The sequence below is a fragment of the Denticeps clupeoides genome, chromosome 1 (assembly GCF_900700375.1).
Source record: "Denticeps clupeoides chromosome 1, fDenClu1.1, whole genome shotgun sequence".
In the NCBI taxonomy this organism is placed as follows: domain Eukaryota; kingdom Metazoa; phylum Chordata; class Actinopteri; order Clupeiformes; family Denticipitidae; genus Denticeps; species Denticeps clupeoides.
Window position 1 is genome coordinate 33,338,055 of NC_041707.1, and position 14,232 is coordinate 33,352,286.

Sequence of the window (14,232 nt, forward strand, 5' to 3'; positions counted from 1 at the left end):
GGGGTAATCCCCCCCATTACCCCCTCACTTTGACAGACTAGACCTATTCCTTGCAAACTGCCATTGTAAGAAACCCCTCTCCCCCCATGATTATTTGAACCCACTGAAGAGTTGAAGTACTCGGTTCAAACACAAGGTCCTGACAGACTGGCTCTTAGGTTGAGGTTTTGCAAGGACTCAGGACATCTTTTCATGTACTGCAGCATCTGCGACAGACCCGTGATGTAATTAAAAGGCCAGAATCATATTTATTTAATGTGTCAGATACGCCCTGGCTGGGAGCAGGGATTTTTAATATATCGATATGGGGATTTTTAACACAGTTAATAAGCTTTTGTATGTGTATGTGAACGTGTCTGTTAGTGTGTTAATGCATCCTGGTTCATGTGCAAATGTGCAATATAACATGAAGTGAGATGCAGTTGGGTGTTTAACGGTCCTTCACATTACTTTGGTAGAAATACGGTGGGCTGCCTGTGCAATTTTATCTAGCAGGAATTAACTGCATACTACTGTCAGTGCAAATCTAAAAGAATAATTTAAAGCAGTATTCTTGCATCGTTCCTTTCCTGTCTAGACATACAATGCAGGATATTTTAGAACATCATCTGACCTGTAAATATGGAAATATGCCTTTTTCAAATCATCTGAAATGCCCCATCAGCTGTGTATAGAACATATTTTCCTCCCAAAATTATCCTTTGCATTTTCTTTTTTCTCATTGTACTTTGTATTGCAGCAATTTTGGGGGTTTTTGATTGTGGAAAGGTGTTTTGATTTGTTATGTTCAGGTGCAACATGGTCTGTTTTCTATCACATAGAAGACGACAGAGAACATTGTAAAAATCTGAATTGCATGCGGCTTTAAATGCTTTCCAAATGCAGAAAGTACATTTGAGAACAAACTGCCGAAGACTATGCCAACCGCTTCATCCGTCATTCCACCGCAAGCCCACTTTCTTACCAAACGGCGAGGAATGAAAAACGTAAGGAAAACGTAAGGAAAAAAACAATGGCTGATCCCAGATTCCGCATTAGATGAACTGTAGACATGATGCACGGGCCCTGTGTAAACACTCCTCCGCCTCCAGTAGTACCCGTCAACAGCAGAAGACATTTCCAGACTGCGGACTGCTCATGCTCGCTAAGCCGTAAGTAAAGCGAAGCAAAGCAAAGCGAAAGAAAATGAATATGACTTTGTTAGTCAGTAAAGTAGAAAATTTGCGCTCAAAATTGCTGCTATGCGTGCTACGTGTCTTTTTTCAAGCTATTCCTTGCTGCACAGAGAAAAAAAAAGGGTCTGACAGTCAGCGGCCTGTCGGCCTCCATAATGCACATGTTTCAGCTCCAGTTCTGTAAAACTCCCAGCAGATTCCCAGCTTGTCGCTCATTCTCTGTCTGTTTCAGGTCTCTGAGCCCCTGACTGATGCAAGCTGCTCTGTTGCTTTTTTTATGAGCACATCAGTAATTTACACATCCGTACCATCACCCAGTCCGTGTGGTCTGTCCTTTCCTGTCCATTTAGAGCCAGTTATAACATTCGTTTATTTTCATAGATTGCATGAAGATTGAATAAAACTCAGGATTTGCTGTTCAGTCGTAAGTGATTTTCAGTGCTTTCATTAAATAATTCTGATTGCCGATCAAGTCAGCTTAACTTTCCTATGCAATGTGCAACATGTTAAATATTGCCAGTAAAATATATCTGTATGTGTCCTTATGGCCACTGATGCCACAACAATGCAACTGGTAGAGGACAAGTTTTACTATGTGGATATATCCTGGAGGTCAACAGAGGAGGAGGAGACAGGATCTTGCTCTCAGTGTTACCGGATTAGGCAGATCAGGCACATCAGGGTCCATTCACACACACAGACGCAATCAATCAGGTAATCAGAACGATACGGATCCAGATCAAAATTTTTTAGGCATTTTCAAACAATTGTGTGTGATTTTGCCATATTTGTAGACTGTTTCAACACCGATTCATCAAGTATCTGGCAACACAGTTACTTTGCACATGTGCCATATTGATGAGCACAGGTTTACACTATCATGGGTGACAACTGTCATTCACTGAAAGTGAAAGTGAAGTGACTGTCATTGTGAAACACAGCAGCACAGCACCCGGTGACACAAAGAAATGTGTCCTCTGCTTTTAACCATCACCCTTGGTGAGCAGTGGGCAGCCATAACAGGCGCCCGGGGAGCAGTGGGTGGAGATGTGGCACCTCGGCAGCACGGGATTCGAACCGGCAACCTTCTGATTACGTTCCGCTTCCTTACCCATTAGGCCACCACTGCCTGTGGCACCGCCCATATTTAACTCTGTTTTAACACTGTGTTGGAACATATTAAAAGCCACTTTCCATAACTGTGCCCATAATCTTTCCCTGGGATAAATTAAAACACAGCATTTAAACTTTGACTCATATGGAGATGTTGCCATATTGCAGTGTAGGCAGCAGGGCAGTCATTTTTTGTTTCCTTGATCTCCCTCGGTTGTTGCCAACTAACCTTTTTATCAAAGCATTTGGAGTTTTATATGTTGACGTGATTTATACAGAGTTGCTGCGCATTAACAATGCCAGGGAGACTAGCCTTCCATCCATATTCATGAACAACTGTGTAGCTGGGATTGGTGGGAGTAAAGTGGAGAGGGGAGTGGAGTTTGGTGGTGGGATTGTGTGTGTGTGTGTTTGTGTGTGTGCGCGTGCCTGTGTGTGTGTGTGGATTCTGCCAGAGCTCTTCCAGCCACAAGTCTGGGTAGCAGCAGTGCCAAAGGCAAAGCTTCACTTGCCTGCAGGCCTTAGCCCAGCATACAGTATATCACAACAGACGTACTGACAGAATACTGATGTGAGTGTGTGTGTGTGTGTGTGTGTGTGTGTGTTTGTTACAGAGAGAGAAAAAGAGCTTGATGGCACCAGAATACTGAATGCTGTTTTAATGGAGCACCCCAGTAGAAGTAATAATCCACAGATGGCTCCCAGACAGCAATCCATACATCAGATAAAGGTAATGCAGCTGCTCTTACTTCCTCTAGAGCTAAAAAAAAATTATTATATGATCCAATCTTTCCTTTTTTTGGAACTACATTGTATTCAATGGGTTCTAATCCATAGTTTCTGGTGATGGTTTGTGTTCAATTCTGGCATGAGCAGAACCCCCCCCCCAAAAAAATAGTTTGGTTCTGAAGAACATATTAGGTTGAGTCAATTCTACAGGAAATTCAATGTTAATGGCATCATGAGCAAAACGACAACAGAATAATTACTCTTCCTGGTGGAAATGGACCAAAACTAGAAGACGAAATCTAGAAGAACGTGCAGGGGAAAGGCGGAGAGGAGCGTTTGCCTCCTCTGTCATCTATTTCAATGAAGGAAGCGTGGGGATTTCACGTCTTATTAGCCATCATGCCCTAATCAATGAGGTGTGGCCCTAAAAACAGCTGACAGCTAATTAAGAGGGCAGTTTTTTTGTTTTTTTTATCCCACATACCACAGTCAGGTAACCAGAGGTAATTAAACCTGGGCAGAAATATCTATCAAAGGCACACAATGGGGGAGGCAGGCGAAGCAGCACAGAATGAATTGTTCAGCCGCCTCCAGAGCACAAGTCTAATTTGCTCCACCAAACAAATCAATAAAGCCTTTTCATCTCGACCGCTGTGGAGGAACAAGCCCTATAACACAACCAACATGTCCTGTAGTTATGTTTCGTTAAATAAAGAAAAATTGTTACATGCAGATCTTCTGGGGAGAAAAAAAGGTCCCTCTGATGTAAACCCCTCATCAGGTTATTTCAGCATTACTTCATAGGGCACAAGATGTGCCAGCGTGTGTCCTCCATGTGTGAGGTGGCCACTGTTATGGAAAGATGTTGCGCTGTATCTGCGGTATGGAAAGTTTGTGTAGGTCAGGAGGTTTTCAAAGCTAAACATTTTGCTGAGACCCTGATGGCTGCTCATGCCCATACATATGGAAAATTTCATGAAACTTCCTCTGGTATCAAATTAATCCTTCACGTTACCTTAGGAAAGAATTACACATACTGCCAGCACACTGCAGCGTAGCTCATAAAAGGGCATCCATTAAACGTATCCTTCTGGTTTTAGTGCCTTGAGGGATTTCCATATACTCTTTCACATGGAACAGCCATGCCATTAAGCAAAATAATTAATTCAGCGCTCCACTGCCGTGTACATCTGTAGATTTGCAGGCTCTTTCGAATGACCTTTGACTCTTAGATAACGCACTGTTCTCTATTCTTCCTCAAGTTACTCAATTTCTTTTTTAAACTGTTAATAACTGCACTTTTTTCAGGCATATAAGCCATACATATTAGTATCTAGCAATGTTACATTAGTTAATACCACAACTCATTCGAGGTAATGTATGCAATAAACATATTTTAAAAACATATGTAAATTTAATTTATGTTATACCTTATGCATGTGACAAAATGTTCTAAATTGTCTGAATTTTTTTTGTCTACCATGTTTACCATCATAGAAGTTGAAAATGTAAAACATTTGCCAATGCAGATGCCAGTACTAAATAAAACTATGAAATATTTTTAGCATATTCAAGGATTGATGCTGTGTGATTACTCCACTCCAGCTGACTGAGGTACAAAAGTAGCATTTAGAACATTTTAATTTGGTGTTTGTTGAAACACCTAATTGAGAAAACACATTTAAAGCAGCCCTCCCATAAAACGCACTTATTTATTCAGCGTGACCCCTCAGCCCTCATCCCTGACCCTTGTCAACAGGCCCATCTGTCTTCAGGAAGACCCTGGATCATGTGGTCCAAGGCTACATTGTGACATCAGAGAGAGTCATTTAGTCACACCATGAGAATGACTAGGTAAGATGAGTCTCGTAATTATTTTGCAGATGTAAGAAAAAGTAAGAATGTGCACCTGCTCAGTACAGTCTGTATGGACAAATGATGGATATGTACTTCACTGACATGGCCTGTTTACTTTTGTCAAGGGCCATGAGGGACACCATAAAGAACTGAATGCAGGATGGACTAGGAGCAGGGAACGTGTGAGAATGACGGCCGGGGTTTTATGGAGCAGCTTAGGTGTAGAGAAGAATGACTGGATGGTGACACTGCACAAAGTGACCAGGAGTTGCTCTTGAAGTGGATTGTAATAATGCTGTTAACAGGCCACTCCGTCAGAACGCCAGCAGAAATGTAAATTAGCTGGCAGAGCTTGATCCAAGTACTTCCAGGAGAAGTAGGTAGGTTTTTATATTGGGTTGAAGGTGTCTTCCTGGGGCCAGTAGAACAGTGCTGGAGGACTTGGGTTGTAAGCCAGCATCTGATGAGGGAGCTCATCAGTTGAGTTGGGTTAGAGAATTTGGGGACAAGGATTGGTTGGAGGCATACCTACCAGGTGTATAGGCAAATGTGCTTTGATGTTGAGCTACGACAGAAAGGAAGCCCTCTGCTTCAAGCCGGAGTGTCATTGTTCCCAGACAGGAATCTGTTGTTTGCAAAGGTGACCCTTATCAAGACTGGCCAGACCAAACTGGATGAGCGGTGGCTTCCTCCTCATTAGAAGCATCAAAGCTTCACGATTGCTCCTCTCCTCTGGCTGGCTCCCGATGAATAAAGATGAGAGACATGCGAATGTACCTGCCTGCCAGCCAATTCGCATAAGCAAACAGCAGGACGCGCGGCACGTCGCCAGACGCGGCACCGGCGCATCAACTGTTGCCAAGGAGCAGACGCGCCAGTCTTCCGTTTGATCAGCGTGCATCACAGTGGCTCTAATGATTCGAGGAGCAGCAGCAATGGAGGGGGCTTGACGGACAAGTGGAAAATAAAGAGACGGGAAGAGGGGGAGAGACAGAGCTTGTACTTCAATGAGCCGTAATTAACCTCTTCACTTCTTCACGTGGCACTTTAGATGCGGTGAGCGGCGCCGGGGTTCAGTCACTGGCAGGCGCTAATCCTTGTCTAATCTCTGTGCGAGAGACAGCAAGGGCAGAGCGATGGCGTTCAGTCACTGGCAGCGAAGCCCATTCACAACCGGAGCTGGTCACAGCTTCCACCTCCGAGGAACTGTTGTGGTCCATAGATTGCTTCATTACGGGAGGATTCTATTATTCAGTATATCCAGTATGTGTTCAAAAGAACAAATAATGAATAAGCAGGTTCACTAGGACATAATTCTACCACGTTGAAATTTTGCTATATTAACTGATCAGCCAAAACATTAACACCACATTTTTAATATTCACAAATAAACACACCTTGACCAGTCATGACGTGGACTGGACCGGACAGGTATGTTGTCTTATGAGTAACCACATCATTAAAGTCCTCTAAGTTGTGAGGTGGCGCCCACAGGGCTCAGACTTGTTTTTCCAGCAAATCCCACAGACGTTCTACTGGATCAGGCAAGTCCAGTCATCACAAAAAAAACACATCATGTTATTTGCTTTCACCCACAGTGGTGCTAATGTTATGGACGATCGGTATTTACGTTCCTGTTGGGTTGTTGTAACAAGTACATTTCCCCCCATGTGTGTTAACTCATCTTAGAGGAAGTAAGCTTTACACATCCAAGAATAGAGCCAAATATATATGATCAGTATGTGATTAAATGTTTCTTCACTCTCTCCTTACTGATTGCAAAGCTAATAAGGACGGAGCAGGACGCGCTCTACCATGATATTGCTGTAATCAGGACTGGTATGAGAGCACACTTCAGACAGCCTTTAATATTTCCCTTTCATTCCCAGTACGTTCACGCACACACACGCACACACACACATGCACATCGCCTGCTTAATAACACTATAACTGTACTGCTGATCCTGACAAAAAATCCGAGGCCGGACAAATTAATGAATAATTCCTCCAGTCATTTTAGGGGCTGCCGACATTCCCGTTACAATCTCCCATGCCGGCGTGTCGGAGGATGCATTATTCCACTGAGTGACTGGTTTAACTGGCCCATAGATTGCGGCATTGCTTTCCCCATTCCCTTTGCATTTCTTCATGGAAGCTTTATTTTTTCAATTTCAGACTTCAAGAGCCTTTCGGTGCCTTACCCCCTCTGCTTAGACAAACGCCGCATAAATTTGTACGGCTCTCTGTGAACTGGAGCCACGGATGTTACACAAACGGAAAACACTGCCATCTCCACTTGGTCCACGCCGCAAGATGCTGTATGACACAAGACGAGGCATGCTTAGAATGCAGATGCTCACTGGCGTGACCCTCAAGATGTGTCTCCGGGTTTTTTTTTTCAGCAGAGGACAAATAGGGAGGCTTCCTTTAAAGCAGGATGAAGGTTAAAAGACCAAACCCTTGAGCACAGCAAACACGAATAGGCAATCAGAGAGCGGCTGCAAAACCAAATCATGCTGAGAATAGAATCAACAAAGGATTTTTCCTGAATAAAGCTTTGTGGGGGAAATCGACACGCTCAAGGCTCTGATTTGGCCAAAAAACTCAGATGATTGCATTTACGCTATAGAACTACAATGCCAAAACCCTGGCCGATTCGCAGCCATTTAGCTTATTTTTAACCAAAGAATTTCACCAAACTTTGGTGCCAAGTACAGGTATGAACCATCCCTGGTCTCACAATTGGATTTGGTGACTGTTATCAATGCCATACATGTTTTCAATTCTGTTTTCAATTAAGTCAGTGAGATGAGAGTTAAGGCCCCAATCTGAACCAGGCCTTTTTCTGCCATTCATGTGTCAGGTGAGCGCCGACTGAACACAGACCGTTTTTTTCTGCCCATTGGAGCAAAGCAAAGCTTCCACACAGGCGTTCAGCATCAGCTGTGCATTCAGATGGCGTCAGATATACGCAACATTTTCTGGATTTCAATTTTTGCCAAAATTCCGATGAGCGTTAATCAGTGTCAGACGCAGACGCAATTGAACGCAGCTACAAAGAGCAGCAGAAACATATGGTGTTCAGGGGGCGTTCATTTCGAACGTCGATGTGGAGGAAGCCGAACACCTGCCCGGAGCAGCACTGTATTCAGATCAGGGTTCCACAGTAGTAGAAAATCACCAAGCAACGTTATTATGATTTAATTGATTATGTTCTGCACTGCATCAACGCAGAACCATCCCCGTCTTTCAACACCCCAAGTGCCAGGGTGGGGCATGGGGGTGCTGTAGCCCGTCATTATGTCTGCCCTGTCTAAATATTTAATCTATTAACATCCAAAACAAGAAAATAACCTTTAAATGGATGCTAATATTAAATGGGAAAAAAATGTCTACTTTAATGTGTTCAAGTGTTTCACTGAAAGAGGGTCATCTGATAGACATTGTTGATGGTGTGATGTTGCATGCATCAACAATATGTATTTTCCTTCAAGTACAGACTTGAGAAGTCTTAAAAATTAATTAATAAACAAATCAAATGTGTTTAGACTGGCGACCTACCAAGAGGTGCATCACATGTTGAACCTTTGACCTTGCTTTTATGTCCTGTATTTTAGCACCTTAGCATTAGCGATCCATCAGCAAGATCATAATCCTGTTGGAGAGTTTAGTTTAATTTGCCCGCCCATCGGAGATGATAGCAGCATCCTTCATTCACTGGGAAATTCAGCCATGTCAGCACTAAAAGGGCGGAGCATGCGTTCGTCCTATCCTGTCAGTCCACGTCTTTCCGGACCTGAATGAACTGGTTAAACATGATTAATGAACCACCGACTCTGCCCCTCATCATACCTCATACCATCAGCAAGTCCTGTTACAGGGAATCCAGTCGGCCCCCCTTGGATCCAGCCGCTCGCCGATGTCTCCTGGTCCGTTTCCGGCTCACTGGAGTGGGAAGTACAAGATAGCCGCCGTGCCACCCCGGTTCTACAGCTGACCAGATGGTGATTTCTGGGCACCAACCACAGTGACAGGTTTGGTCAATGAAACTTCGTCTGGTGGGGGACGGATATATGGTGAGAATAAATGTCTACGGACAGACTAATTAAAAGGACCCTTTTTCATTAGTGGGGCCCATCTGTTGGAGCTGCCCACTGGTCAGACGCTCTACAGTGAAGCTGGCAGCGGGGACACTCTTGATTGGTCCTGTCAAATCATTGGAGTTGTCCTCACAGGACCAGGAAGATCTCTTTATGGCCAGAAGATTAAGCATTTTAATCCTGGGAGCCTCCCAAAGGCTTGTTGTCTCTCCAAGACACTGAATCCACATTTGCACCTCGCTTTGCATAACAACAATAACAAATCAATATTAATGTGAAACCATTACAGTGCCGCTACATCCTGCTAGTCATTTCCAGCCACGACATTTGAGGCATTTTGTAGTAGAAAAAAAAAAGACAAATGCTCGTGTCAATTATGTCATTCTTTTATCTTTACACAGCACAGCAAATCACCTAAAGCGAAGGACACAAAGGACAGCTAACAATGTCACAGGGACAATGTGTTTGGCCAGCATGTCTATCCCCACTGATCCAATAAAAGTTGGATTTTTTTCCTTTTTACAAAATTGCCAGGGATTATGCTGTGTTTACATCAAACCAGGCTTTATAATGCCACACTTTAAATATTTGTCACTATTCACAAGTTCACAACTTAAATTTTTACTGGGTAACTGAATAAAAAAAAGAGAACAACCAGCTTTAATTGAATTCTGTCTGCCATCAATGCAGACAGAAGAAGCTCCACTTGGGTTCCACTGGATACCCCACCCAGACCGCTGGCAGGATATGCCCAGGTCTGCACTGAGAGCTGGGCTCCTGGCTGAGCGTACACAATGAAAAGGATGAGGCGCTGACCCCACTTGCTGCCAGCTTGCTGTCAGATCGGATCAGGCCGGTGCTGGGAGAGCGTCTCCATTACAAAGGGGGAGGGGCTCTGCCATGAAGGGTGGGTGTGGAGGCAACAGCTTGCCATAAAGCTTGGGGTCATAGCCATAACTGACCCTTCTCATTTCATTGACCCACAGCCAGCCACACATGTTGATCCAACCAAGAACCAAGGTAATTTTTCACCTATTGGACTTTCTTTGATGACACACCCACCAAACCCACCAATTAATCAGTTCCATGTTTTTGTATTAGCAACAGTCCATTGCATGCACAAACATCAGGGCCAATTTATTTTCACCAAATCTGGACTGCTGGAGGAGGACAATGTTAATATGTGGAGATCGAATCTAGATTTCAAGCATTAACCACAGCTGCACCCTGGCGCGATGTTTTTTTTTTTTTTTCAACCAATTGCTCGGAGGTGCCTGAAGAACAAGGAGCTTGCACACAGAGGAACTAAATCTCCAGATCCACCGTTTGGCCAGGATCTGCTCTAAAATGTAATGGGTTCTACCTTGGCCCACACTTATCCACCACATTTAATGGAAATGGGCAAGTGACAGGTCAAATAATTGTGTCCATAATGACTAGGTTTTATATTGAGCTCCTGTGCATATCTGCCACCATAAATGGAAACAAAATGGTACAATCAAAGCAAAATGACAATTCGCACATTTCCTGGTACTGAATTGGTCCAGGTTTGTCTGCACCTTGATTCCTAGAAGCATCAGGCTCTTTCTTAGAGCCCTCTTCTTGAAGTAAACCAGTGTCTAATGATGTGTGGTGTTTATTAAGGTTTGTCAATAATTATGGCTCCCCTGCAGCAATGGAGACTTAGCGAGGAGGGCCACGGTTGTGCGTTTGGGAGTTAATTTAGTGTCCTCCTTCCAAAAACCAGCTTGCTTTAATTAGTCAGAGTAAGTGGTAGCATTTGGACTGCTTTTTATGGCGCCTCTGAGAAGAGTGGCCCGACTGAAATAGAAGCCGAAATCTGCTTGATTGCAAAGCTTTAAATCCCACGCTAACAAAGCCGGGGGGCAAGCGGCAGGTAACCTCGGCGCCAGAGGGCACTCGTAAATTCTCTTTTAATTTGGCACCCGGCACAAGCAATGAATGCCAAGAAAACAACCTCGTGTCAAAAGCCAACGCAACAGACGAATGGATTCACTTCACAGATATTTTGCAAATAATAGACAAAACCCAGCGCAACCCTGAAAATTATGTCTTTTTATATCTTTTAAAGGCACACAAAGGTCTTGGAGAGAGCCAAAGAGTCAAATTCAAACAGCGGTTCGTGACTCTTTTCATCTCTGTATGCTTTGCTCCGCCCCAGATTCATTTGATCCTTCACTAATTCATTAAGTTTTTGTTCTGTTCATCTCTTTTTGTTTAAAATCAAAACCGAGGACACTGTGTCTTCCCCTCTCAGGCAAAATAAATAAAGTCCTGAGCTAAATTAAAACATGAATATTTGATGTCACGGCCGAAACCAAGATAAATCACGAACGGGGGGCACAACTCTACGCCTTGATCTTCCCGAGCAATATAGAAATTGGTTACGCTTCCTCACAAATCAAAGGTGCATTTTTATGGAACTGACCAATAAATGGACCCTGTGTCATTAAGGTGCCAGTGACCTTGCTCATTAGAAACGACCGGTCGCAAGTAAATCTTAAGGCCACTTCCTTATTTATGAGCTGCGGGTTCAGTGATTGTGAGAGTACACACTGTCAGCACAGAGCTGCGATTTGCTGCCTTAGACTGATATTTAATTCACATTTTTGGACATTTCTCTTATTTGTACTTGGGTGGTGCTCGAATCTGTTGGTCCAGCTTTAGCATTTACCAAAAGAAAATTTCTGTAAAGTACTATAATTTAAACCTGAGATTTCTTGATTTGGCCATTTTCAATGGCTTCAGACTGTACACCACCCCCTTGGTTAACTTTGGCATATTAGGCTTTCAAGAAGGAACTAAAACATTTTTCTTTTTGTGAACGTTTCTGATGGCACTTCAGATGTCTTATAAAATCTATTTCATTGTCAGCTTGTGCACACAACACGCGCCTAATATTCAGCCAAAATATTTCTGTCACAATGTGGAAGAAAATACAAACTGGATATTCAATTGAACTGAAGGACACAAAAGTTCCATTCCTATTGCTAAAAAAAAGGAGAATCAGACAATTGTAGCCCAGTGTAAAATAACCATCAATTTCATTTTTTAGAAGTCAAACAGGGCAGTGAAAGTTAATTTACTCTGAGGGCCATATTTTACTGGGATCTAATCAGATGTGCTTGCATGTGGCATGTTCGCGATTGTCATTAGTTTGCTCATCAGATTGAATTAAAAAGTACACATATTAGGGATGTTTGGTTTGGTAGTGGTGTGGTCCAGAGATTGTGTCTGTCTGGTGCAGTGGTGGCCTAGTGGTTAAGGAAAGTGGCCCCGTAATCAGAAGGTTCGAATCCCGATCTGCCAAGGTGCCACTGAGCAAAGCACCGTCCCCACACACTGCTCCCCGGGCGCCTGTCATGGCAGCTCACTGCTCACTCAGGGTGATGGGTTAAATACAGAGGACAAATTTCACCGTGTGCTGTGTATCACATGTGACAATCACTCCACTCACTGTGTTTGCGATGTCCACCATATAATGGGGACGTACCAAGACAACAAAGAATAGTGTGAAATGGAGGACAAAGGAAGCAGATGGGTTGTACCTGGATATGTGACATTTTGACAGGTGCAGGTTTAAATCTCAGCCACATTAAAGTAATTTAAATCTTTGTAAAGAAAAGCATTGTCCTCAAGGGTTTTGGAAATAAATACATAGACGTGGGTAGCCAGGTTTTCCTCTTCTTATTTGGTTCTGTTAATTTCTACAAATCAAGATAATATACTATAGATGCTGCATGCTTTAAATCTTATTTGGATGTAGAGCACATGCCTGAAGAAAAGCATTGATTTATAACTGTGCAATTATAAAACTATGTTTAATCTTTGACTTCTCCCTGTATTTTTGCCATGATACTTGTACTTTTCAACTGATGAAAGACCAAACGCAGAACCCATAGTCTTCAACTTCATCAGCGCCAATGCATATGGTTCAATTAAAGAGAGCTGAACTCTTGTCAATTACCAGGCAACATAAGCATAGTGTGAGAGGAAATCCATTTCTAAAAGGGACACAAGGTCCTTCTTCATACAGAGGATGCCTGTCAAGGAAGCAATTTTCAGTCGGGGGGGGGGGGGGGGGGGGTAGCATTTTCTCTGGAAAGAATTTCCACGGTGAAGAGTGAGGGGGGATCATGTGACTTTTCCCTGAACTCTCGTACTCTCTCCCCTGCTTTCTCACTGCCTCCCACCACGTCTCTTTCCTCACACAAGGGGTCCAGAGGAAAACCAGGGTCAAGCCGGCCCTTAAAGATTTGTGTGCCTCAGCATCCCTTGGACAAGACATTTTTTTCGGATGGTTTCCATGGAGATGAAGCGGCTGCTGAAAGAGCAGAGCCATGCTGCGTTATTGACTTAATCCCTCCTTTCTCACACTGGGCCAGAGCCACGAGATGTCCTAGACAGCAGCATGACAAAGAACACTCTCTCAGCCCGCCATCCACAAATCTGGAATTAAAAGCTTGAAATGTTACAGTCGGTACCGATTTTAATGTGTGTGTGTGTGTGTGTGTGTGTGTGTCTTGGTTGGTAGGTGTATCAAATTATATAATTAAGAGTCAAACCTAATAAAACCTGTACGCTTAGAGTCATGCGTAGGAGAGGAGCATGATTACGTCGCATGCTTCTGTTCAGTGTCATCTCATAAATCATATTCCTCTCCTGTCAAAAACGTTCAGCGCGCTCACCAGGCCGAGGGCGCAGATTCGATTAACGCTGCCGCTACCGGCAGCTTCCACCCGTCCGCAGCGGCGTCCCTCTACCGCACGCGTGTTAATCGAGTTAAATAATGGGAAGGACGTGGCTGTATTATTATATTCATGCTGCACACTGGGGTAACACACTTATCCACTTGGAAGGTGGACTGGGGCATGAAGCAGTAATTCCTCTGTTGTGTGGAGTTCACTGGTTTCCAGTACCATTAAGAGTACATTTTAAAATTATTTTACTCACGAGGCACTAGGACATTCACATGGGACTGACCTTTTAACCACTCACACTCTATCTAGGCCTTTAAGATCAGCCTTGTCCCAGAATCACCAAATTTCAGGAATCAGTAAGAAATGTAAAGGGGACGTAGCTTCTGTATATTCTTTTTAGACCCATTTTTCTCTTGTTTTTGGCTGTTTACTCATTTTTGACATTTTATCTTGCCTTTCAGGTTACTGTTTTTAATTATTAATATTCATTTTTTTATGCACAAGTTGAGGGTTAATGGAAACATGAGAGCACCAGGA